The 23,577-nt window shown below is 44.1% G+C and overlaps 1 protein-coding gene and 1 pseudogene across 3 annotated transcripts in view; both read right to left on the bottom strand.

Moving 5' to 3' along the window:
- LOC122797313 overlaps nt 1–18,777 on the bottom strand; it is a 141,613-nt pseudogene extending 122,836 nt beyond the window's left edge.
- CTNND2 (catenin delta 2) overlaps nt 1–23,577 on the bottom strand; it is a 6,416,678-nt gene that overhangs the window by 1,962,941 nt on the left and 4,430,160 nt on the right. The window lies entirely within an intron of this gene.

The raw sequence follows: 23,577 nt of genomic DNA, 5'->3' as shown, positions 1-23,577 counted from the left end.
TCAGGCATGTGCAGATAGGTAAGAACACAAGTGCAGGCAAATAGATATGCCCGCAGCAAGACAGCATTTACATGGAGTATGAACACTGCATTGAGGTGACACACATATATGGTGATGATATCCAATGCATAATGGGTGTGACATGTGTGACACAAACACGTCAGTCATGCCAGTGTCATGATGTTTTGCAAAGATAACTGTGCAGATGTAGCAGATGTCATGATGTCATAGAAATGTATGTGCAGCAGTATCTCTGTACATCTCTGAAACTGTGACCTGTCACCATCATTATGTCTTACAGATAATGCCCCATACATGCCTCCCAGCATACACCCGCCAGGAGGATGATGTCCTCATTCCACAGCTCCATGACAACTATGACTTGTTGTTCAGCCATGTGCCACAGCATGCCCAGCAGCAGGATGACCTGTGGCAGGATCTACGCAGGAGGGTGAATGATGTGGGTGGCCATAACCGCACCTACCAGCAGGTGCTCAGACACTGCACGGACCTGATACGACATTCAAAACAGCATGCCACTGCAATTGCCAGGGAACAAGGTGGAGCAGGTGGTGGGCCACCAACCCAGCCCCCACTCACACACACCGAGGAGCTACTGGCCAATCTGGGGACACCCAGGGAACAGCATCCAGAAACACTAGCTGGCATCGTGGAGGTGGGTGTCTCCCAACCAATGAGCCTGGAGTTGCCTGGTCAGTCAGTACTGCACATATGGCTATTATATCCCATGTAGTTGCATGTGTCACTGTACATTATGTAAAGTAACAACATATGCAAGGTATGTGGACACACATGCTGCATACTACAGTATGCTTCGTTGTGTATGCACACATGTGCATACTATATGCTATTACACAGGTGAATGTGTTCACATGCACAGTGCAACCTGTGGCTGTCATACAGTCATGGATAATGTTCATACTGGTGTGTCACCCCTATACAGGTACCTCTGGCGTGCCGCACAGACATGGGTCCATTGCAGGTGAGACTGTCATCAGTATCAGGCATGTTACAGTGTAGATCTATTTGCCATGTGGCCAGTTAACACTTGCACACCTGATGTTTGTTCCAGTCATGATATGCAGGTCGCACCACCCTTCTTTCACACATGCCACCCATGTGCAATATATACAAACGTAATGATACACCGACTTGAAACCATAGTACTTGTCATTGCAACATGTGTGGTCAGCTGTGCATACAACGGTGGAGGTGTTCTACAATGGAGGCATATGTAGTATGCATTGGAACAACACATGTGGTACGCACACAGTACCACACAGTGAGCTGTGATATGGGCAGCCCACAGGTGTCACCATTGTGTCATATGCCCCTGCATTGGGTGCACACATTGTGATGTGCCACCTGACATGTCCCAGACATGTAGTGTTCTGTCTGCAATATTGTCACACTATCACATGACCTATACCCCACATACCAAACATACAAACCATTGTCTGCATAGCCCTGTGGATTGTGACATATCTGACATCTATGGGTGTATGCCATATGGGACAACACAGACATGTGGAAAAGATGCCCATCACACACAATTGGCCAACACATGTGCACACATGGCCATGGGGGGTGGCCAGAGACATGTAACCACACAGTACTTGGGATGTGTATACACCCTGTTGCACATTGTCCACACATGGTGCAATTATAGCCTTAGTTGACCGATTATACAGTTGATGTGGTACACTGGACAACCTAAAAGCCTGTGCACAGCTACTGGAGGTGTCACTGAAGTCTACCATATACAATCTGTTGAACATCACGACTGTGTTGCAGTTATGGCTATGCAATGTGTACATATTATGCATTCTACAGCAACATAGATGCCTCATGTTGCCATGCAATGGCACAGTGTCTGTACTTCACACTGTATAGCAATGTAGATGGCTCACACTGCCCTCCCATGCTCATGCACATTTGCTAAACATGCATTCTATCTGTAGGGCATACACACAACACTGCAATGTGAAGCCCATTATGATGCTGTACATGTGTCAGGACACCATTGTGTCAAGGTCACGTCAGCCATGTGTACTGTTATCCTGTTCTGAGCCACATGGTGTATCACGGGGATGCATGCATACTACCATGATTATGTGAACTGCATGGCTACTGGTATGACACCTGCTTGCTGTAGTGTGCACCCCAGGGAGGTATGCTTACTAACACTATTAATGTCTGAGCTGCATGCCCTCTGCTGTATCGCAGGCATGCTGCATGCCATCTGAAAAATCACATGCATGGTGTGTCTGTGTGTGTCTGTGTTTGTGTGTGTGTGTCTGTGTTTGTGTGTGTGTGTGTCTGTGTATGTCTGTGTGCGTGTGTCTGTGTGTGTCTGTGTCTATTGTACTTTACAGTATTTCTTTGCATTCACAGGTGATGTAGGTGCATTACCCTCCTGCGGTCTATCTGATGTTAGTGTCCCCACAGATACTAGCGGTGATGAACACATGCATGAGGTACAGGCAGGGTTGTCAGGGGCTGAATCTATGCCAATGGTTACCATCCCAGCTATGCCCCCCTCTTCCCCGCACACAGTTCAACTACCAACACATACCGCATCACCAGTGGCCATAGAGGAAGGACAGTCAGCGTCTGTTAGCGTGGAACAGGAACGTGTGGTGGCTACAGAAGGTGTGTCTACACACCATGGTGTCAGTGTAATGACTGCAGATGTGCCACACAGGCATGTGGCCGGTGCTGCTCGTAGGAGGACCTCCGGCAGACATGCACCTGCAGGACAGAGTGCAGCAGCTGGTATCACCAGACGCATGTTCCAGACTGTAATGGCGGCACAGGCACGTGCTGAATGGCAGAACAGAGAAGGGCAGAGGCTGCAGAGGGCTGCTATCCATACCCTATGTGACAACATCCAGGCATTGGCAAATGCTCAACAGCAGATTGCTAATGTTCTGGATAGGCGATTAGGTGAAATGGTCAGAATCCTTGACCGAGGCATAGCAATCCGTGAGCGGGAGCTGTCTGTGCTGGAACACCTGGTAGGAGTGAGGTGTAGGCCACGTGGACATAGGCCAGCAACACCACCTAGTGTAGGTCGACGTGAGCGTGCCACCTCACATGCCCGCTCCCATAGTGCCGGTAGCAGTAGCAGTGCAGCTGGTGCTGCGCTGTCAACACCAGGACACAGCAGGCCACGTGGACGTGGCCCTGGAAGGTCTCAGCAGGGACACGGTTCGGCGGACATGTGTCGTCGGACAGTAGCCATTCTATACCTCCACCTGGTAGTGCCCGTGCAACCCCAGGCAGGCACAGGTCACGTGGCCGTGGACGGACACAGTGAGCTGTACAACCTGCTCTGTACAATCTGGGGCTGTCAATTATACCCTGTGTAGGCCTCACAAATGGCAGAACTGTGTACACACATACACACACACAGCAAACACAACTGTACGGCTCCACAACATCCACATGCATTCTGCACAGACATGTCCAGTCAACTCACCGGCCCTTACACACACACATGATGTTATCCATTGGTGCAGCCTATGCCCCTGGCAAACATATCACCCTGTGCATATGATGAAGCCTGTGCCGCATCCCTGTCATCCACACCATCGGTGCAGGGTTATGCACAAATATTCTGATGCACAGGGTGAACAGCATAGTGAGAGGTGTATGTAATATTACCTGTGTATGCATAGTGAGGGATGTGTATGTTGCAGTGTTGTGTGTGAATACTGAGAGAAGTGTATGTGACATAGGTTGTGTACTGTTGACATGCACCAGTCATACCATGTAGTGCAGGTGCAGCATGCATTGTGATGTGCTCACGGTATGTGTCTCGGTTACATCTGTAGCACCATGTTGGTTGTGATACCCTGGTTCCCTCCTATGGTGTACTTGCATGTGCCTACAGGTAGCAGTGTTTGCAGTCCCCCACGTGTAACTGTGGATTACTCACAGGCACGTCTGGCAATATCAGCATGCTACATGTACCCTCAACCTGACTGTTGGACACACCAACATGACACAGATGTCCGCACATATACTGCACCTGACGCATGTGGTCAGTGCCACAGGCTACACTGGACAGAGACGTGACATACATAGCAGGACACATTACAGGTATGGTGACATGGTGCAGGGGTTGTACACAGCGGCCTGGCCAATGATGATGTGAGGTGTCACTTGGTAGCTGGAGGCCACACTGTGCAGCAGTAGGACCCTGTAACAGTACGGGAACATGGCCGCATTCACGGGGTGTACACCACTATAACACACACCCCGTAGTGTGCAGGTGGGGACCCTTGCCTGTGTGGTCATCACCCTCACAGTACTATGCACCCACACAACGTGTCACAGAGAAGGGACATGCACAGGTAGCCAGTATGGCTGGGACCTATGGCATCAACAGGGTTGTGCAATGCATCACCATTACGGGTTAGTCACCACGTGGGATTAGTGATCATTTCCCACTGTATATCAGCATATACCCTCACACCAAGCATCAGACATACATACAGACACACACACACACTGTGGTGACCACACATGCATATACGGACAGCCGACGTGTGTGATGCACCTCGCCGGCCGACATCATGCTTCCCACACTGATGTATGTACAGATCTCTACAATGGTGTACAGGGATCTGTAGCAACTGGGACATATTCCCCGTGATATGTGGCATCCCTGGTCACACATTCGGACACACATGGCAGTGCTGGGAATGATACACCTGCCATATGATGACACATTTGATAGACATGCAGCGGTATTGATTGCATTATGTGTACCAACGCTATATCTGGCAAATGTGCTGCTATATGCACACGGGAGGTTGTAGGCGTTACAGGTGCCATGTGACATATAGTTGTTAACACCTGACCGCTGTGTATGCATTATGTCAGCACCATCATGTAACAGCGACATAGCGTACGGTTTGCACATGGCCTGATAGGATGGTGTGTGACACAGCTGTGAGCCACCCCCTGCACACATACATCTAGACAGGTGGTTCATCACGTTATGTACACACATCCCTCCATATGTGCTGTTTGTATGTCACCGTATACAGGTGTCAATGATGGGTCTGCATTGCGTTTGCATGTCGTAGGTAGGTGCAACTATGTTACAGACATCGGCCACTGCACATGCATGGTTGCTGCATGCACAGTACAGATATCACATGTGTCTCCTGTTGCCATGTTTGTATGCATTGCTATTGCTGGACATGTGTGTTGACATACATAACACATGGACTGCGGTATGATATCATGGGTGTCACAGGCGACCAGTACAAGGGTATGTGTCCCAGTCAACACTGCTACCCCCTGTAGTGTGAGCATTCAACAGACATGGGCCCACCTTCCATTCGCGTGTGTAGCATTGATTAGGCCAGTGTTATGCACGAGGTACATCAAAGGCTATGTATGTATGTGTTGTGTGTGTAGTCCATGCACACATCCACACAATCACATGTATGACATACCCAGACGTGTGTTCATTGGTGTACAGCAACAGTCAGGTGTCACAGCTGTGTAAGGGCCATGGTATGTCTTGAGCCGACCTGTTCATGTATACTGGTATCATTGCAATGCATAACACCTGTTGGATCCCTGTTGGTACATGTGTACTCTGCACAGCTGGTGTACACCACTGTACAGCCCAGTGGTCATGTGTCACATGGTGTTGTGGGACCGTAAGGCTGTGTAGTGCTGCACCGACGACATGGTGCTGACTTGACAGCTACAGTGTACACTGCAGTGTGTACCCTGCACCTGTGACAGCTGTGATGGCAGCTGTGTGTGTACAGGTCACTGCATGTGTGACCGCCCTGTGCGTGAGGACAGTTATACCTTACTGTGCCCTTCTGTGTGTACACTCCATCTGCATGCAAGATGGCCCTTTGCAACAGCTAAGTGTGTGAGCATGCCCAGTATGCCATTGTGTAGATGGACACACAGTACATTCCACACTGCGCCCTTCCATGATTAGACTCCGTGTGCATGCAAGTTGGCCCTTTGCAACTGCTAAGTGTGTGAGCATGCCCAGTATGCCGTTGTGTAGATGGACACACAGTACATTCCACGCTGCGCCCTTCCGTGATTAGACTCCGTGTGCATGCAAGTTGGCGCTTTGCAACTGCTAAGTGTGTGAGCATGCCCAGTACGCCGTTGTGTAGATGGACACACAGTACATTCCACACTGTGCCCTTCCATGATTAGACTCCTTGTACATGCAAGTTGGCCCTTTGCAACTGCTAAGTGTGTGAGCATGCCCAGTGCGCCGTTGTGTAGATGGACACACAGTACATTCCACACTGCGCCCTTCCGTGATTAGAGTCCGTGTGCATGCAAGATATCCCTTTGCAACTGCTAAGTGTGTGAGCATACCCAGTACGCCGTTGTGTAGATGGACACACAGTACATTCCACACTGCGCCCATCCGTGATTAGACTCCGTGTGCATGCAAGTTGACCCTTTGCGACTGCTAAGTGTGTGAGCATGCCCAGTACGCCGTTATGTAGATGGACACACAGTACATTCCACACTGCGCTCTTCCGTGATTAGACTCCGTGTGCATGCAAGATGGCCCTTTGCAACTGCTAAGTGTGTGAGCATGCCCACTACGCCATTGTGTAGATGGACACACAGTACATTCCACACTGCGCCCTTCCGTGATTAGACTCCGTGTGCATGCAAGATGGTCCTTTGCAACTGCTAAGTGTGTGAGCATGCCCAGTACGCCATTGTGTAGATGGACACACAGTACATTCCACACTGCACCCTTCTGTGATTAGACTCCATGTGCATGCAAGTTGGCCCTTTGCAACTGCACCCTTCTGTGATTAGACTCCATGTGCATGCAAGTTGGCCCTTTGCAACTGCTAAGTGTGTGAGCATGCTCAGTACGCCATTGTGTAGATGGACACACAGTACATTTCACACTGTGCCCTTCCATGATTAGACTCCGTGTGCATGCAAGATGGCCCTTTGCAACTGCTAAGTGTGTGAGCATGCCCAGTACACCGTTGTGTAGATGGACACACAGTACATTCCAAACAGACGTGTGATACTAAGCATGTGGGCATGGCCATTGACATCCTGTATAGCCATGGTGGTCATCCAGGCAACAGATGTCCAATTTCAATGTCAAGATGGATGCCTACATTGAACACACTGGTTGCTCTCTTGAAGGGTGTACTGTCTGTGGCGCATCCCGTATCTATTTAGTGTTGTAGTGCTCCATAGATATTTAGTTGGCCTGATGACAGCACTGCCGTGTTTGTGTACATCTACCTTGGGACAGTAATATGCTTTCAGACTGCTCACTCTCTAAACATTCCCTATCGGCATCTTTGCCTTTAGGGATGATGTCACCCACCTAGAAGTATGCCTCTGGGAGTGCTGTGTTCAGTAATCTCAGTAGCGCGTTCTGTAAATGCGTACTGCTGTAGTGTGTTAAAGTAGTTAGGTGTGTGTTCAACTCCCAGCCCTTCCAGGTGTGTGTGTGTGTGTGTGTGTGTGTGTGTGTGTGTGTGTGTGTGTGTGTGTGTGTGTGTGTGTGTGTGTGTGTGTGTGTGTGTGTGTGTGTGTGTGTGTCTATATATATATATATATATATATATATATATATATATATGTATATATATATATATATATATATATATATATATATATCTTTGTAATATGTATGTGGATATTAGCACTATTGAATGTGCTGCATTGTCTGTACATGTTCACCTTGGATGTATCTGAATGTGCTATGGCTCTGTGATAGTGCACATACTGTGTGCTGTAGTGATCCTGGGTTATAGTTGTGTAGTGACCAGTTATTTTGTTGCTGGGTATTACCAGGGACATTGAAAACAATGATAGTACAGCACCTTTAAACTGTCATGTGCACATCTCAGCAGCAGTCAGCAGTGGTTATTACTTTGGAGGATGACTATGGCTCATATACCTATGTATTACATGGCAATACTATGCAAATCAGGTTAACATTACTGCCACCCGTTTATCCACAGGTTGTGATACAGATCCCATGTATGTGTGTATGTGTATACATTGCCAGGTGCAGGACTGGACTATGGTTGAATGTATGGAGGGGTGTCCATGGCCAGGAATGGCGATCTGTACAGCCTGGCAGGTACAGTCTGTGACTGTCCCACAACCTCCAGTATATGGCTGACACATGCTGAAACAGTGTACATGCAGAGACACACATAAAACAAACAGCTAGGGATAACACATACACACACACACATTGCATCAACATTGGGCCATGCAAAACCTGTTGTCCCTCACACACACACAAATGCATACATTTGATTGGCTGGTTCACTGACAGGCTCTGGAAAAGAAACTACACACCCTGTGCATATGATGACACCTGTGCCACCTCTTGTAATGTGTAACATTGATGCAGGTACAGACTAACATGGTGCTGATGCACAGGGTGGCTTCATATCACTGTAATAATGTTACAATGTTGTTAACACAAAGTGTGATTTCCTTCTAGGTGTATGTAAGCAGGCATGATACATTCCAGCTATGATCATCAATGTAGTATAGTGTACAGCACTGTTAATTCTGAAGATGTATTATCCATCCATGTGCCATTTGACTGATGTGTGTAGTATTGGCAGCATGTGTTACAGAGTGTGCAGTATGTGTGATGTGTGTAGTACAGATTTACATGTATCTATATGTGAACATGGTGAAGGTGCACTGTCTGCATCTACATGTATAGTGGACACATTGGAATGGTGACATGCCCTGTATTTCACACTGTTAAAACATCATACTTTCTATTGGTGGCCAGTATGCATTATACTACACATATTGTTGTACTTGTCTACACATGTGTGATTGCTATGGTTTTACACTGTGCTGTGGGTGATACTGTTACTATCTGTCATAGTTTTGCATTATGGTAGTAGACACGACCTCAACAGTCTGAATGACCAATTGTTATATGATATCTTCTCAACTGACCCACACATGTAGGACACACAGTAGCATGTGGATCCTACATGTACTATACTATACCAGTTCGCACTGGTATTGACCGCCACACATTGCTGAGACCATTACTGTTTGACATGTAGCCATGTTAGTTACAAGCAAAGACAATAGGGATATTCCTGTCCACATCTGGGAATTCATACTGTGGCCTAGAAAGCATTCTGCACATGACACAGTTAGTCTACACAAGGGTATCATACAGACAGATACGTGTTATCCAACCAATGCTGTACACCTATAAGGCTAAACAGAGTCAGTTATCCACATTTACTACACATACTTTACCAACAGTAACACATAGGTATTACACCCCAATATTTATAATGGGTAACAATGTGTACATATAGATATGTGCTATGTCATTTGTCATTTGATATTTGCATTTACAATGGTATTGTGAAGTACATCATTGTATCACATATGCAGAGAGTTCTGCATGCATATCCTCCAAGGTGGTTGTACAACTATGATGAATGTCCATTATTGACATACTTTGCTGTGTTTGAACTGTTCTGCAGTATTACACATACATGAACAGTCACTCACACTATGTATATAAACTGTTATGTGTGTGTGTGTGTGTGTGTGTGTGTGTGTGTGTGAGACACAGATGACCTAGGCCACAGACAATTCTGATACATGTAGTTGACAAGTGCGGTAATGCTCCACCAGATGTGTCCAGGCACCAGAACTGTGACTTGAGCGAAACAAACACATGCTAGAGTAAGGTTTCTGTATGTGTGTGTGCCTCATTATGGCATTCCTGTTCATGTGTGTGTGCATTTCTGATGTTTGTCATTAGCCACAGTTGAACTGCACATCCGGCATCCCCCACTAGGTGACCATGAGGGTTGTCCCCATTGCCAAATGTTTTGTACAGCTGCGTCAGATGCCACATATCGGAAGCATTGCAGCTTCCAGGGCATCCAGCACACACATTCATTATTACGGGCTGGCCATCACACACAAACCGTCACTTCATGGAGGGGAAGCCCTTGTGGATGATGTAAGCCCTACCACACTCACTGGCTGGTGCTTTGATGCATATGTGCATGCAGTGTATTGCACACAGTACTTAGGGTATTCCACTATTGTGTGGAAACGACACATATTGCTGCCCAATACCTTACGGGAATTTGGGATATATACATTATCACTAACATGTGCTGACATGGCATTCATGAACTAGTGCAGTACCCTGGATGCTGATGTTTGTAAAATCCACATCATATCATCAGTTGATCTCTGGAAGGTACCTGTTGCTGGTATCCTTAGGGCAACACATGCCTTGGTTTCCACTGGGATAGATTTCCCTCTATTGGTTCTGTGTGTGAGACATGGCCTGCACAGATCCACAATCTTCTGCAGAAGGTCTCTGTCCACTCTATAGTGCTCTACTATCTCCAGCTCATGTAGCCCCTGGTAGGTTACCCTGTGCCTGCACACTCCTCTCCGTCTACTCACTGTGTGATGCTGAGCAGCATTTACATTGGCACAACCCTCCACATGTTGCATATGTTGACGTATAATAGCAATGGCAGCCCCTAACATTATGTTGTCTCAGTTAAGCTTTTACAGTTTGCACTTCTCTTAGTATACTACAGTGTTGCAGTGTGTCTGAGAAAAACATGGTGGACTACTGTTTGTAGAGTTGTACGTGCTGTGCTGTGCTGGACTACTGTACTGGCTGTATAATATACTTAGTCTGATTGTTTTCACCTGCTAGCTGTGGTAGTTCTCCTTAGTTAACTTACTGCTATTTGTTTACCTTCCTTTTTACTGTTTGTGTCCACAGTGTGTGGCGCCGTGCATAGGAGCACCGTGAAGTGCATATCCGCTTCCACGTGTGCACACAGGCTTATACATGCGTACAAACACTTACACTGGCTTACACAACATTACACGGGCTTCAACAATCTTACAGTAGCTTACTCGTTCTTCAAGTCGCGCACACGGGCTGACACACATGCACACATGCTTACTCGGGCTTACAGGCTTGCACGGGCGCAAACACACTTCACCAGGCTTGCAAGGAACTTCAGTGATATCCATGGCATACACCATCAGTTTACTGACTTTACCTAAGATAAATCATAACACGCCTCTTCCACTGATGAGTCACTGACAGCAGACATGTGACACACTGCTCCAATAAGATTACAGTGTTTTATACATACACACTCATGATGTCACCTATCTTCTACGCTGATAGTCCCCTTAACCTACTCTTACACTGTAGAGGCTTGGCCCATATGGCATGACAAATTGTGCTTCACTATCCTCAGCCTCAATTGCATAGGATTGCCTACTAATGCTTGGTTACATCTCTGAGTGTGCGCTTCCACACATAGCAACCACTACTCAGTAGCCATGTTGTTTTCAGCTTGCCATTCACCTGCATAACGCAATAACTTTTAACTGACATTACAATTTGTATGTATATTTTACATATTTGTCTTGTTTTGTATGCACAGTGCGTACTCGCGCCACTGCGCTACGCTTAAACACCGGAGATCGGGGGAGGACAACTAGAGTTTTATTAATTTCCAATGGGAATACATGCCACTGGCCTTATATTTGGCCATTGGCATGCTTCTTCAACTAAACCATCCTTTATTTGCAGATGACATTGCTCCGTTTAGCTACTTGCAGAACGTTACTCGGTTAACATCCGTGTACATTTCTGCACATACCTCTACTCTTGCACGGACAGCTTACTGTTTCATGTATCGCATATTTTACATCATTTGCATAGCTTTCACCTGCAAATGGGGTAATTTGCATATCCTAACAATGTCCGTGCAATGTTCGTTTGAGGGGCTGTGTTACACGCCCCTACAGGATATTGCTAAATAGCTCAGCGGACATCTTGCCTTGCTCTACTCTTACTCTACTCGTACACTGACCAAAGCTTCATGAATCCTGGCCTAAGCTTTGATGTGTGCTAATATGTCTATTTGTGGAGTAAGCATGGCTGTAGGTATGTTTTGACCTGCTACGTCTGTCATTTCTACAGAGCACCTCCCACTTTCATCATTTGTAGAGGTGACAGCCCTTTAGGAACTATATGTACAGCTGTGACATTTGACAAGTCCACACATACCTGCGGTCAATACTAAACTGACTACTTCAGCACCTTTCATACCTTCCGATTTGTCTTGTAGTGGTATAGTCGATGATACTGTTTCCTATAACATGTATCTGTTTCTGATACAAGATATGTAATTTTATTACACCACTACACACAATATATGGAGAAATCACAGGCCAGATGCCATTACATTCCTTTTGTAGGACACACCCGCCCAGAGTGTTGTTTTCCTCACAAAAACCAACAGGTGCTGATCAAAACATATTCTATCATCTACCTTATGTGTTCGCCGGTATTTGCGCTTTCCGTCAGTGGCAGAACTCACATGCGTGTGTGGGAGACTGAACACTGTATTGGGGACACTGCATAGCACCCTGAGGGACACATTTATGTTGTTTCTATTAACCTTCCACATTGACTATCACAGGGCATTAGTATTCATCCAGATTTGTCGAGGTACATGCTTTTGACTTATACATGTTTTGTCATTTGTCTTCACGTCTTTCTTCACACCTGTCCACCTAATCGCACTAGTTCTGTACATTTATTTAGGTCAGGGTTACCTTCATACCTCTCAACTGTACACATTTTGGGTAAATGTCCCGAACTTAGACGTCTGATTTTGTTCCTTTTTTAATAATATTGTGCCTTTCTGGTAATGTAGTGGGAAGTCATTTGGGACTGTGGGGTTAGACAATAATGACAGACATTCGTTGTTTACAATTAATAACCCTCAAAACATTCATACTATTGAGTGAGCCATTATTCTATCAACGTTCTGACTTTGTAAGAGGAATATTTGAGATATTCCCTATTTGTACTTATTTTAAAATGCCTTTGTCCAGATGTCTTATTCTGATTGAGAGGTATGGTTACCATCTTATTCGTACGCATGTACGTCCATGATAATCGCTTACACGACACTAATATAACTCCCTACGTCTTCCCCCAATAGTTTACTAATTAATAGATGGGTTCTTCATTTTAGGAAGTTAGAGGCGTCTGCTATACCCATATAGGTATATTAATCACTCCCATGGGGTGGACCTCATAAATCTGTGCCAACCAACACCTAGGCACCTAGGCCCATTATTGCATACCCATGATTCCCAGACCTGACACCCCTCCACAGTAGTCATAACACATATTTAATGTGAGCGATAGTAAAGTATGATGACACTTCTAAGCACCATCCACTCTCCGCATGTCGGTACATATGTCTTACATTCTGTCAACCCATGTGTTATTACACTTGCACAAGCTACTGTTGCATGTACAGCTATATTGTAGTTGCGGATGACACTTCTTTGCAGCAATCATTACAGGACAGTGCGTTTATAGATTCACTATTTTTGGAGTCCTGCAAAGGACACCTATATCCATGTTTAAAGAGTAGGACTTACAGATCTGGCACACTGATACTTTCCGGGCAGTAGTTTTGAGAGCAGCAGTGTATTTACCTTAATTGCATGTCTGTTATGTGTATCCATACTAGCTATGGTGTAACCTATTTATGTACATGTGTTATATCTACGAGGACATTTGTTTATATGATTGTTAGGTATATATCAATTGATGTTGTATGTGTTTGAGTGTATGTGTATATATATATATATATATATATATATATATATATATATATATATATACATTTATATATATATATATATATATATATATATATATATATATATATATATGTCTGTACATTCTTTATTTCATATATTTATTTAGTTTAAGTCTGTGGATATATATAATCTATACACAAATGTATATATCCATATATAGACATTACGTGTAGAAACTAGCATTCATTTGCTATACTGCGAGCGGATTACACACGCACAGGAGCACTTGCATTTACTTATTGTGGGTTACGCGCAGGCGCACATGCATATTCTTATTGTGGGTTACATATGTTTACTAAGTATTTGTGTTTATGTGGGCTTTATTACTTTTGACAGTACCAGTAAAATATCTGTAATCCGGTTAACGGACATATGCGAAACACACGTTCACCTTTACATATTTAAATGTCTGTACAGCACAGACGCATTCATTACACTTTAACATTATATGTGCTGTAGTCGTAGTTGAACCGGGACTGCATTCACGTTGGCCGGATGCTGTAACCACTATACGTTTGGTGTTCTGACTCATTTATATGCATACCCATAGTACATAGCTACATTAACATATGCCTCACTGCTTCACTTATGACACAGGCATCCATTCTCCTGCTGGGAAAAATGCAGTACTACATATTACACATTCCCTATTCCCTACTGCTCTGGACCCAAGCTGCATATTTCATCACTGCAGGGATATTCAGAACCCCAAGGATTATAGTCCTGACACATACAAGTCTTTCATTGTCAGGGTGTTCATGTGGTGATCTGGGTTTAGGCTTGTCCGCCTGGTGAACGGAACTGACCTGACCGTGTTCAAATGTCAGACAAAGCACACGGACAGAGTTTGGCCATTTTAAACATTTTATCTGTGTTTACAGACACAGGTGTTTGGGCACCTGTCAGCGGCTTATAATGTTGGCAATACATAATATGGGTGGGGGTAGTTACAATACATAATCCACGGTGTTGGTGTTCCCATTCACATTATTTTACCTGTGTTTACAGACGCAGGTGTTTGGGCACCTGTCAGCAGCTTATAATGTTGGCAATACATAATATGGGTGGGGGTGGTTACAATACATTATCCACGGTGAGTGGTGTTCACATTCAAATTTGACCATTTCCTGTATTCATTCATACGAGGATTATTATTTTGGACATGAATTAGCTATGAATTAACTACAGGTATGCAGTAGTACAGTAAACATATGTGAAGGTTTGTTACAGTAAGAATGTACGGACCTCTGTAATACTCGGGGACTACCCCACATCCTTCACAACATTTCATGCTAATGTACATACTATTATTCTGTGAACTTTTCAAGTTTGTGAGAGCAGTACTTACATCTATCCCTATTTGTCCACCTGTCATTTTAGGCTTTGTCCAGATTTTGTTGCTGTAATAGGTTGAGTGATGGTGTCGGTATGTGATTGGGTTGAATATATACTGTCGATAATTCAGTGGGGAGTAGGGTTACCACCTCTTCCTCTTTGCGAGGGGAAGTCCCACTTTGGACAGTTGTGTCCTGCGATGACACCTAAGACATGGCAAGTGTCCTGTGATTTTAAGACACAGGTATATTTCTTATTTTCTTTAATAGTTGTTTCATACAGGTATTTTGTATCTGAAACACATAACTATTATTTGAGTTAGCATAAGCTATTCACATGCTATGACATAAGCTTTTATCTTGGCAAACAAGTGTAATTCTGTCCTTTGCACTGGCCGGGGGTATGTTTTATCCTGCAAATTCTCACATTTCTACAAGGGATGTCCCACCTTGGGCATCTGAACAGGTGGCAACCCTAGTGGGGAGACCTGCACGGTGGACAGCTGTTCCATCCTGCGTAGTATGTTTTGCATGTCTGTGTAGACACTGAACAGTACCGTGACTACACATACATGTTTTGTCCAGATGTGTACAGTACTGGACACCGTGGCGTGTAAACAACTCTGGGGTTTCAACAGGTTACTTATCCCATGCGGGATGTACACACATTTTGCCGAAGCATGAACATGCGGGAATTTGGATTTACGTAACTGTGATGGGATGTTTACAAACGTGGGATACATATTTGCAATCCTGACACTGCCTAGAATGATACTTCCTACTATATATGGGGAATACTCGCTATGTGTAGGTGTACGGCTGCGCAAGGCTGGTAGCTGGATTTGGTGGACATTCGGACATGGGTGCGGGTTATGTGCTATACAGGGGTTGTTGCGTATTGCATTTGCATGCATGGGTTCTGCTTTTGGATATCCCGGTTCCGCATATAGCATCCTATGTGTATGTGCCGGTTACGTTCCTGTTCATGTGTATAGCACATTTTAATATACATATGTTTGTGTGTGCTTGGTATACAATTTGGACTGTCAGGTTTCTTTACGGTTGTTATATAGCCACAACTGCCCAGCTGTGTACTATCACTACCACTGTGGGACTGCTGGTGACCATGCCCATGGGGCTAGACATGTGTATTGGCAGCGCGCTGACATGATGCGCTTCACTTCCACTGGGTATAACTACTGACAGTGCAGTACATTACGGACACACGATTTTAAATATCATTTGTTCCATGGACGGAAACTCATATTGTGTTGCGTGCATTTCTGTTTGGTTCTCCATTTTGTGTGGCCGGGAACTGTCTTGCATGCTTTGCATACGTTTTATTATCCACGGACACTGATAGGTGCGATTACTATTGCAGGCAGGCTATAATATTCAGCAGTTTAGGTTGCTCATCGCCAGCAGACATTGACACGCCTCTGGGCGCAGCTTAGTAACGCCCCATGCACTCGCGCACGTGTCCTATGCACGTGGATGTGGTGGCAGCGCACCTTCATTAATATGCATATGGCACTACTACACCATTTATATGCCGCACGGCCGGCGCAGGCCTTACACCAGCCTTGCGCCGAGCTTCATGAATCTGGGGGACTGTTTACTGCTGTTTATGTGCATATGCTCATTTCTGAATCACAGTGTGAATAGACAAGAGGTGTAAAGTAGTGTTCAAGAAATTGTTTATAAACGGTTTTCTGTAAAATTTTGGCATAGTGACTTACATTTGAAATGGGATGTGTCACTCATCCCTAACACAGATGACAAGCAGGCGGGGTATTTCGTTTAGATGCTGTAATACGTAGAAATACATCTGGATGGATAGCAGCATCATAAAATATAAACAAACTGGTTAACAGACAGACTTTACATACATACATGCTTACATCTTTACAGCTTACTACAAAATGGCAATCAGGCTCCCACGTGCTCAGTATTTATACACTTGTGCAAGCCTTTGGATCGCTTCTTAAAAGTACAACACACACATTGATCTACAGGATGAAAGTGACTTACCTCTTTATATGATAGAGTAATGAGTGCTTGCTGTATGTTTTATCATTAGAGGGACAACACTAAATGCAAAAGAGAGCGGTGACATCAAAAGACAGGTGGGATAAAGTTCTCTGTATGAATAAACATATTCACCCTGTAATTGGATGGAAAGGACAGTGGTGATATCCAAAGGTATGTGGGGTGAATTTTTTGGCATTAGTAAACACGGCCACTCTGTAACTGGGTAGTACTTAATATCAGAGTTGGGGTCTTCAGCATCTCAACTCAGGGTGCTGCTGGCAACAACTCAGGTTATTGTATAAGATCTTTTCAACTTCAAAAGACACATTTGAAATGCTTGGCTTGGTTTTCTTTACAGCAGATGGCAATGTTGCAACAATCTTGAAGTTCACATTTTACAGTGTTTTCTTTCATTTAAAAACACAAGTCTGTATTTTACATTTATTTATATAATTGATAGAATTATGTATCAAATTCTATTTCACTAGGCTGGCAGCTTTCACCCATCCTCCTCCAATCTTCTCAGAAGGCATCACCAGGAAGTTATTCAACTTTGAGAGGTCCAAAATGGGTCTCCAAGGACCATCTTATCTTGGAAGCAGCTACATCCTGGAATAAAATCCCCTTCCTTGCTGACTTAAAGGGACAGGCTGAATGGTGCCCTGGAGAGAAAGCTGAGTTAGCAGATTAGGAAACTGATGCAGTTGATCTGAGGAAGGTTGGGGAATTCCCTGAAAGGGGGGAAGAGACTTCCAAGTTATGAAATGGATATCACCCAAGAATCTTGAGTGACCTCCTTCCAGGCTGAAAAGTAAAGAGAAAGCCGGAGAGACAGAGGAGTATGACTTGGAAATTGGAGCTGGATGTCACAGAGAGTCTTTATTTTTATTTTATTTTACATTTGTTGACCGGGATAGTCTGACTGGATGCATGTCCATTTTCAGCAGAGGCCCAGGGAGAAAAGCTCCAAGGGTAAGCAGATACAGCATTACATAATTCCAGCATTACATATTACAAACAGACTATTTACAGAGATTACATAAGTAAGCAAGTTAAACAAGTTCCACAGGTTAGAGTTAATCCTGAGCGCAAGTCAGGATTAAATTAAATTACACAGTAAGATGGTTAACAGATTTTTACACATTCTAGAGAGAGTTAGCCAGGCTTGATACAGTGACATAGCCAGTTATGTTAGTTAGGGTAATCTGCTGGCAGGTTTTCCTTAGTTGACCCGAACCCCAGAGTCCCGGGTCCTGTGTTGGTTGCTGTCTTCTCTTCCATGATGTCAGGTCGCCAGGGGTACAAAACATGCAGCCAACGCCATTTTCTTTAGTTTTTCTAGCCCCTGATGTCAGGTGCCCCCAAAAAGGTAGCAATATTGTCTTGTCTGGATTTAAAGGGCTGCTGAGGAGGTGGAGCAGAAGTCACAATTTTAGGCTGAGGGGGGCCTCCTAGCAGATTTATGTGCCCTAGAATCAGAGGGAGCAGAAGAAGAAGACCTATTGGGTTTCCTAATAAAAGGTGTTTTAGCAGGGAAGTTCCTATGAAATTTTGGAACTGGAGAAACTAGCAGGTGCTTTAAATCCTGGAGCTCTTTACCTTTTTCCTTCTGAGTTTTAAAAAGTTCTGCAGTAGCCTTACCAAAAAGAGCAGAATTGTCCATGTAGCATCAAGCAATTCTGCCTTGATGTCATCGGGGAGAGCCTGTAGATGCAGCCAAGAGCATCTCCTAAGAACAGAAGCAGAAGCTGCAGCTCTGGAGGAAGCTTCCACAGCATTACAGCTGCATTTAATGGAATGCATAGTGACCTGTGAAGATGCAGTCAAAAGACAGCGAGACAGAGAGATACGGACTTAGCTTCTGAGTCAGAAAGCTCGGGAGCAGAGAAGTTTGGGAGATCAAAGCTAGAGAATACCTAGACATGTGAGTATGGTAATTAATGACTCTGACTGACAAGGTGGAGATGTGTAAAACGTTTTACCTAACCTTTTGCTTTCTTTGCCTGAGGAAAGCAATTTTGTGGAAAGAACAACATGAGAGGATTTATCTGAGGTGATAGAAACCACAGCAGGATCAGCTGAAGGACACTTAAAAAGAAATTTGCAATCCTCAGGGACCTTATAAAAATGGTCAGGTCTTTTAGGAGCTGGTGCCTATGAATTTGGGAAGAATTCCACTTAAAGAATTCCCTCATCTTATTAACTGTCTTTCCAAAATAGTTCTTCCATTGGTTAATCTCCCACACTGGACTCTTCCTCTGCAGAAGCATATTCCAAGGCAGAAGGAATCTGAGTGGAGTAAGCTAAAGAATCTTCATCCGAAGAAGACCCTTTGAAATCGGAGTCCTGGGCTAGAAGTGTAGAAAAAGACTCCTGGGAACCTGATGGCAGTACAGGGGAAGAGGAAAAGGCAGGGCCAGAAATAGGAGAAGCCGAAGTCGTAGGCCTGAGGGCCATCAAGGCCTTAATATGACCTTGTGAGAAAACTTCCCAGTCTGACTTAGGAGTTTAGATACTGTGGAATACTTAGTTTTTTGATTCTTTTTAGCGGGTTTTTCTAGGGCAGCAGGAAGGGCAGACATAATCCTAATGCCCAAAGTTCTTTTTGCAAGGGAACTGGACCAGTTCCAGAGTCCTTTAAAATAAGTAGCCATGGTTCCCCCAAATCGTCTGAATGGGACTTCTGCATAGCCTCCGATGCGCTTTGATCCCCACTCCTAATGGCTTACATTGTGGTTTCCGCTAGAGAGACAGATCCTACCTCTGACCTTACCACCGAGTTTTCATCAACCTCAAGGGGGTACATCAGAGAAAGAAGGTGCAGCCGAAGAGGATTTGGGCCTAGCTTTGCCTGCTTTCCTCTTCAAGGATAGCTCAGAGGAACTTGCAGAACCCTCCATCGATTCCTTAGCCTAATGCTTAAGCCGTTCATTTTCTAGATATAGGTTTAAGGTAGACAAAAACTACGTAAAGACTTAGGAATGAAGACCTGACAGAACAGGACCGATATTGGTGGGTAGGCCCTAAGCAAAATAAGCAGACCTTGTAACTATCCTTATGTGGAATTTGCCTTCCACACCTATACTTGCCCTTTCTGGATGACATGAATAATAACAAAATGCAGAAGCAGTGAAATAAATGCCCAAAGGGGTACTTATCTGAAGCCGAAGAATGCAGTTTCCAACAGCAGACTGAATGTACAAGTCAACCTTTCTGAATGGCGATGAAAAAGTTCTGAGGATTGTACATGTAGACGTCCCTTTTATGGCCAACATTCTGAGTTTATCTCTCTAAAATGTGTCACTTTTTAATGACTTGATGCCCCACGTACAGGCAGTAGCTTGAAGCTTTTGTATATTAGCTGGACGTCGGGTCGAGTAGCAACACTGACTAGAAGGACATCATCCACTTCCAAGCTGCACCCTGTTAGTGAATCTACATTGAGTACATTGAGTACAGCAATTCTTAGTTCATGTTTGACAGTTTAATTAATTTTAGATCCAGAAAGAAAAGTGTGCACTCATGCGACCTCAAACAAACTAAGAACCAATAAAAAGATCCATGCAATCCGGAGTTCTCAACCAGTAAATTCAATACCAGAAGAAGTTAAAGCAAGTTTATTGTAACTTTTAAGAATGTTAAGTCCTTCCGTCCATAAATTTGGACTTCATCAGAACATTTAAACAACTGCACTTTACTTGATTTATAGTCCACTGATCACACAATAATTAACTCAATAAATCAAGTTCATTAAAAAGTGACAAAATTTTAAAGAGATAAACTCAGTACCAAAAAAGTGGTTGGAATAAATATGTAAAATAACTGAGCAAAAAATATTAAAATTACACATTTAAATTCGCCCTAGAAAAAAATCCCAATTCCAATCTATTTTGCCAGACTACTCCTCTGGTATTATTTGGAATAAATTGTACTGAGTTTATCTCTCTAAAATTTTGTCACTTTTTAATGACTTGATTTATTAAGTTAATTATTGAGTAATTAGTGGACTATAAATGGAGTGAAGTGCGGATTTTTTAAATGTTCTGATGAAGTCCAAGTGTATGGATAAAAGCGTTTGATGTTCCACGTTACAACAAACTGCCTTTTTTTAACTTCTTCTGGTACTGGATTTACTGGTTGAGAGCTCCAGACTACATGGACCTTTTTATTGGTTCATAATTTTACATCCAGCTTACACTCACCAGAGCTACCCCAGGTAACCCAAGCTGGGAAACTGGATACTGACTGGTCAGTAGCTCATTGAACCAGTGCTGCTACGCTTTATGGTAGGCATGCACTGGCCAATAGGGGTAGAAACTCCCCCCCCCATTAGCATGGGTCTCTGGTGTAGGTCAAATATCCATGCCTATCTTTGGCAAACTTAGTCAACACGAACGAATCACTTAGAGCCAGTTGTTACACCGTTGAGTGACTAACCTCAACAGGACATGTAGTTTGTGATCCGTGTTTTCCTATCTAGAGGATACATCACATCACAGCTGATGCCCAAGGTTCTGGTCTCTGCAACTCTGACACCTATAGGGAACCATCTTGAGTGTGTGTTGCTGCTGCTGCTGCCCTCAACTCCACTCTTGGGTGAGTGTATGGTTGAAACCCTCACCATGTTTTAGGAGATGGGAGGAACCCCATGGAGTCACAAGGAGAACACGCTAACTCCATTCAAGCAATGGTCAGAGGTCTGGGTCAAACCATGTACCTTATACCTGCGAGATGAAGACCTTAAACATTATGCCAACTGGGTCCCAAATATATACACACACATATATATATATATATATATATATATATATATATATATATATATATATATATATGCTTAACATCATAGTTAATAAATGTAAAAGTATACACAACCCCCAAACTACAGATCATCAACCAAACAAATTAATAAAAAAGTATAAACATGGAAATGCAAATTGTAGCTTGCTACAGATTACCCACCATACCTCAGGATTCCCACTCCTCATTTCTTGATACACTGGAAAATATTAGGGTACAAACTAACACCCTAATAATGGGCGATTTCAACTACCCCACCATTAACTGGGAAAACTACTCATGTACCAACTCTTGTGCTCAACGTTTTCTGGAATTCATAAATTCCAATGCCTTGGATCAACTTATCCACACCCCCACCAGAGGCAGCAATATTCTAGACCTGGTCATTACCAACATGGGCAACCAGTGTTCCACACCAGAGGTCAATATCTGACCACAAGCAAATCACCCTAGACATCCACATCCCAGCCCCACCCCCATTAGGGAAACCACCGTAAAAAATTTCTCCAAAGCCAACTTCACGCTTCTTAAGACAGAAGTGGCAAACTTCACGACACCCATGCTGACAGACAATAGAGATATGACTGCTGAATCCTATACAATGGCACTTTATAAGCACTTAAATGAGTGCATGGATCGTGCAATCCCTAACAGAACCAAGATGCTATCCTCCAAAAAAAGGAAGCCAATCTGGTGGTCCCCTGCTATAAACAAACTCTACAACAGAAGAAAGAAACTGTTGCAAAAAAGAGTAAAATCCCATGATTGGAGAAACTCCGTGGTCAGCCTCAGTAAGAAGCTGAGATCCCTCATAAAATCCTCCAAAGCTAGTTACGGAAACAAAATCGCCACTGATTCTAAAGAAAACCACAAAGCATTCTATAGCTATGTCAAGAATCTCAATGGCAACACTCAGATCTGCTCTGAGTTACAGCACAATGGTACTAAATATGCAGAACCAACTGATATTGCCAACATCCTGGCAGATAGTCTCAGTACTAACTTTACCCCTCTCTCATCCCCTAAAGGGCCCATCACTATACTGGAAGAATGAAAAGTACCTGCAATTATGGCTGTACAGGTAAAAAACACACTTTACAAAGCCAAGAACACAACATCCATGGGACCTGACAACATTCCAGGCTGCGTTCTACATGAACTACAGAACAAACTGGCACCCCACCTAAGTACCATGATCAATCATAGCCTCACCTCAGGCTTTGTGCTCACTGAATGGTGCACAGCAATGGTTATCCCACTCCACAAAGGGAGAGCCACCACGGACCCCGGGAACTACCGCCCCATTAGCCTGATGAGCCTGGTCTGCAAGGCTATGGAGCATATCATCATGGAACTTATAAACAATGACACCAGTAATCTCCAAACTCTGGACCCTACCCAGTTCGGGTTTGTAAAAGGCAGATCATGTCTCCTAAACCTGATAGACTTCTTTGAAGCAGTCACCAAAGCTGTAGATGAGGGTAAGGTGGTACACACAGCCTATCTAGATCTTGCCAAGGCTTTCAACACCATCCCCCACTCTGGAATTATAGACAAACTCACTAAACTAGGCATAAATCCCTATGTCACAAAATAGATTGCCAACTGGCTCACTGACCGAACCCACACTGTGAAAGTAGCAGACTCTAAATCCAACTTCAGA

The sequence above is a fragment of the Protopterus annectens genome, chromosome 3.part0 (assembly GCF_019279795.1).
Source record: "Protopterus annectens isolate FY-2018-M chromosome 3.part0, PAN1.0, whole genome shotgun sequence".
Taxonomy (NCBI): domain Eukaryota; kingdom Metazoa; phylum Chordata; order Ceratodontiformes; family Protopteridae; genus Protopterus; species Protopterus annectens.
This window is presented reverse-complemented; position numbering and strand designations above follow the sequence as displayed.